Below are 5,113 nucleotides of genomic sequence, written 5' to 3'. Positions count from 1 at the left end.
ACAGGGCGCATCTAAAACGCTTTAAGGCGTAAATTAAAGACTTAGATTCATAAAATATAAGTCCTAAAATTTGAGGCGTAAGCCCCCAGCATAAAATGTATGTCCTGGGTATAAAAACGTATGACGGGGCTATCTTAGATTATTTTTTCAATTTTTTTTTGATTTACATCATATTTTTGTAATGATATTTCTCAAATTGTAATTATAATACTTTTTTTATTATTGACTATTTATACTTATCTCAAATAAAAATCATAAATCATTGAAAGGTTTACTTTTGCTTATTGTATTAGTAATAAAACTATAAAATTGAAGATATATGAGACTACGCCCTGTATATCTATGAGACTTACAGTTCGTATATCGGAGCTTAAGCCTCGCCTTGTACTGTATAAAACGCCTTGCCTTACGTCCAACCTTTTAAAACACCGATCGTGACTTTTATAAATTAATTTGATATAGTTTGATTTCTTAAATTTGATTTCAATATTTAGTGGTATGATAAATTCATAATTATGACTTATTTCAATTTCAAAATTTCAACTTATATATACTCGAGTAGAAAATTATAACTTTTAAAAATTATATATATACTCGAATAGAAAATTATGACTTGTAAATATTTACTCGATATGGTTTAATATTTTAAGGTTCTATTTCAATATGTAGCAGTGAGGTAAAGAAATAATTACATTTAGTTTAATTTAAAGTTTTCAACTTACATGCACTCATAATATAAAGAGTTATATTGTACATACTAACACCTTACGAATAGAAATAAATATTCAACCTAAAGATGAAGTAACTTATATTTTTTTTTGGATGGCCATATAAAAGATATTAAATCAAAATTAAAAGACTAGATGAATTGAGATACAAAGATTATTAGTTATAAATTTAAAAGATGCTATATAAAGTGAGATAAAAATAAATATTAAACATCTTTTACAATACTTTTCATATCATTATCTAAGGGTAGCTTAAATATGGCTATTCTCCTTTTTAAATATTTAAATTAGAAGTATATATGATTATAAGTGCACTAAATTGAAAATTAAAATATGTAAACCAATTTGTAAATAAGGAAAAAAAAATTCTAAATACAAAACTTATTTATCATATTCTAGAAAATTTTCTATCATTTGAAAAAATTATAAAAATCTCAACTCCCTCATATTCTCGGATACATCACTTTACGTGATATATCAGTCATATACATCACTTTTCACTATGTATCGATCGGTACACTACTGCACGCGATGTGTCGGTCGACTACGTCATTGTACGTGATGTGTCGAGATGTTATACATCAGTTTACTTAATGTGTATCAATCAAATACATCACTATGTGATGCATCCGTCGTTTATCACCATACGTGATTTGTTGGGACTTTGAGTGATGTATCTGAAAAAAAGACGTAATGTATCAAGACGTTGAGAAATGTATTCAAAATTGGAACGTGATGTATCGGGACAATTTGAGATGTGTGCAGATTTAACCAAATATATAAGAGATTTTTTTAATTTAGAAAAAAGTAAGAATTAATAAGATGTAATTAGTTTTAACATTATCAAATTCATGTAATATTCCTTAATTTTATTGAAAATATCAATTTACAAAGATACCTCTAGAAATATGGTGAAAAAATGTAAAAGATATTAGGCCTATTTTTTATTTTTTTTTTGGTTTTCATATCGTTGGGGACATTGCACATATCCTATAATTTATTTATTTTTAATCCTTTTTTCACTTTAATTTGTTTTACTTCAAATATTTTTAAATCATCGTACCTCTCTATTTCGACAATGTAAAGATATAATATTAAGAACAAAGTAATAAAATTAGTATTCAAAAAATATTTAAAAGAACTAAAATGTGAGGCATGTAATAGATATTTTTTCTTTTATTTTGGCCTAACATCAATTATCTTAAAAAGAGAATAAGAATTTATTATAATTAGTTAAATTATTTGTATACCTTAAAATTTTACGATTATATAGAGTTAGTTACACATGGCCTGAGAAAATTAACGATTAATAAAACCACGCTTTACAGTTGACTATGGATCATAAGAAAAAATTAATACCCAGTGAACATTTGACTAATTAATGTTCTCACCACTTAGGTTGAGTAAACTGATCTCCCAAGCAAAGTTAACTGATAATAATAATTAATTAAAGCAAAGTTCACTGATAATTATAATTAATTAAGGTTGAGTAAATTGATTTGCCAAGCAAAGTTTATCCAGTGATAATTATCTTAGTTTCAATTAATTAAGGCTGTTAAATTTATTCTTCCAACAACAATATATCAGATGTAAGGACGGTTTACCACTTGCACCCTTCTGATATTATTAATTATATTTTATTCGACGAAGTACATATATTTTATTCGACCTCCAGTCTTTTTAAATATAATGTAGCATATGGTAGGATAAAAACTTCCACATATAATCTAGAGATATATGCATTTGACACATGAAACTATTTTTAAAATAAGAACTTTTCGAAAAGAAAAATGATATATAGATTTTTGATGTAGATGATAAAATTCAATGCTACTTGTTGAAAAAAAAAATCATTATGTATCGCGAGATTATTGTGTTAACTTCTGCTAATGACAAAATTAATCTTATTATCACTTTATTTTATTGAATAACTATAACATATATGTTGGATAGAAAATGATGAAACAAATGTATTTTATCCAGCTTCACCCACTTAAATGATGTATAGTAGGATAAATAATTCAACATATTGTAATGTTCCATTTCTTGTGAATTTATTTTTGATTCAGTATATATACAAAAGATTCCAAGGCCTTCAATCTTGAACTCCATATGCATAGCTATTAAACTTTTGTATTATTGTCTTGAAGCCACATCGAGTAAGCCCTAAGAGTGCCTGTATCAGCTCTATGATGCTTTCGAGTAAGCTCAAGGAGAGCAGGCCGTGTGAAGTTGCAATATAGTCGAGGATTGTTATAGTCCAATAATTCAGCTGGTGGACTCACCAATTTATCTTTATCTGGACAAACAAAAAGAAACAAGTGATATTCTAGAAGTCTTATTTGTAACCATTGCTCTATGCAAGCAACTTTTGTATCTTCCATTTGATAGCGCCTGCAAAAGGCCAAATATATTGTACGTCTAAGAATTCGTGATGTATCACATTGCGCTGTCATGTGAATAGATCTTATAATATTTGTCACCTATAAATGTATTGTTTGTCTATTTGACTCTATTTATATCACTTGTATACATAATACATTAGCTTATTATATAGTTCTGGTGTGTAAATTTTCTAACCATAAATGTGTCACCTATGTTAACCACAAAAGCAATGAAATTTGGACGGATGAAGTACGATATGTTGTCTACAAATACCTAAAGTCCGCTAACACAATATTGATGGAGAACAGTCAATGATATTGGATCATAAAGCAAATAGTTGAGTCTCGCTATGGATTCATTATCTTCGAAAAACTCTTTGAAGAGGCTGTTTTGTACACTTAAGCTCATCCCTAAGAGTTCCATGATCCTAAGAGAAAGTATGCTCATGGAATTGCAATATTCTTGATAAACATTCATGTGTAATTAAAGGCAAAAAATGTTAATTCATTTACATAATAAAAAAATAGAAAAATAGATAATCTTTTTATTTTAATTTGTTCGTCTATTTCGATATGACACGAAGTTTAAGAAAGTAAATAAAGACTTTTGAATCCAATAGTCTTAGATAAAAAAAACTTATGTAAAATGTAGAAGAATATCATTTAATTAAGTATTCTTAAAAAAGTAATTCCAAAAATTTAAAAAAATTATGTTTTTTATAGACATACCAAAAAGAAAAAATCGACAAACAAATTGATAGAGATAAGTACTAAGATAGTCAATTTTCCTTACCCGAGATTGTTAAAACTTTCACTAATGTCCTTTGAAAATACTGTTCAACTATGTGAGGTGAATCTTCTTTAGGAGAGTATCTTAAATATAGTGTATCTTTCCAAGGTACCTTCGAAGAAAACCTTCTGGTAAAGCTACTGGCATGACTACAATGCTCACAAATATTCCTACAAGACATGTGTAATTTCCCCATTTTAAAGAATCTTGATCAGCATCTGAACTATGCTGAAAGACAATGTAATCTATATCTTCTTTAACTCGCTCTCCTTTTTCCATCAATCCTTACACTAGCTCTGCTTATGGTGAAGTCTTTTCCCACAAACTTGGAGACCTTGCTTTTTTTTCTTTTTTTTACAGCGTTATTATCACATATCACTTCTATAATAGTTGTTGGAGGTTGTATCTTAGGATTCTAAACACTCACTCAATTTCCTCTTAAGGGAGTGTTCAATGTCATATGCAAAGAATGGATAATCTTTCAATGAATCAATCTTTAGCTGCTTCCATTTATATTTATCTCTAATTGTAACACTCTGCTATTTGGAAGAGTTGGAATTGGAAAGAATTATTTTTGGAAAGAATTAAAAATATCAAAATTTAGCAAGTACGTTAAGTATGAGTTAAATTTAAACGATCGTAACTGCTGGTACATGATGAGTTAGGTGAGCTACAAGGTATCAAATAAAAGGTCATTGAATTATCCTTCAAACGCCACAGAATTTGCTAATTTTTGAGTTTGTATGAGGGAGATATGCTCGTTTGAGGTTATGATGTCTAGATAAGGAAAGTCAACAAAATTTAAGAGAGGTATTTTGATATTTTCATTACCCAATTAATTTATTTCATTTTTAGTAATCTATTTGGGTCTAAATTAATTTAGTTCTATTTACGCAATTAAGAATTATGTTAGTTCATTGAGAGAAGATAAAATAGGAGAAAAGTCAAGGTGTTCATGGAGATTTCATGCGGAATCAAAGTCGTTTCGCCAAGGGGTGATTCCTAAAGAGATATGTGAGACTTTCACAACATGGGTTCGTTCAACCACGCGCAAATCATGTTTAGTTAAGCGAAATTCGTTCTAGAAAGTTGAATATTTGATGATCTTGAATTGTGTTCTTCAAATTGGCTTTCGTTCTTAAGATTTGATGGGTCTTACGTGACGGTTGTCAATTAGAGAAACTCCCACAGAGATATTTGTATTTTTATAT

General features: G+C 28.4%; 1 pseudogene; it reads right to left on the bottom strand.

Moving 5' to 3' along the window:
* Positions 1-2,851: 2,851 nt before the first annotated feature.
* LOC109121265 (gibberellin 20 oxidase 2-like) lies at positions 2,852-4,614 on the bottom strand (annotated as a pseudogene).
* Positions 4,615-5,113: the final 499 nt, after the last annotated feature.

This window comes from Solanum lycopersicum, chromosome 10 (genome assembly GCF_036512215.1).
Source record: "Solanum lycopersicum chromosome 10, SLM_r2.1".
Taxonomy (NCBI): domain Eukaryota; kingdom Viridiplantae; phylum Streptophyta; class Magnoliopsida; order Solanales; family Solanaceae; genus Solanum; species Solanum lycopersicum.
This window is presented reverse-complemented; position numbering and strand designations above follow the sequence as displayed.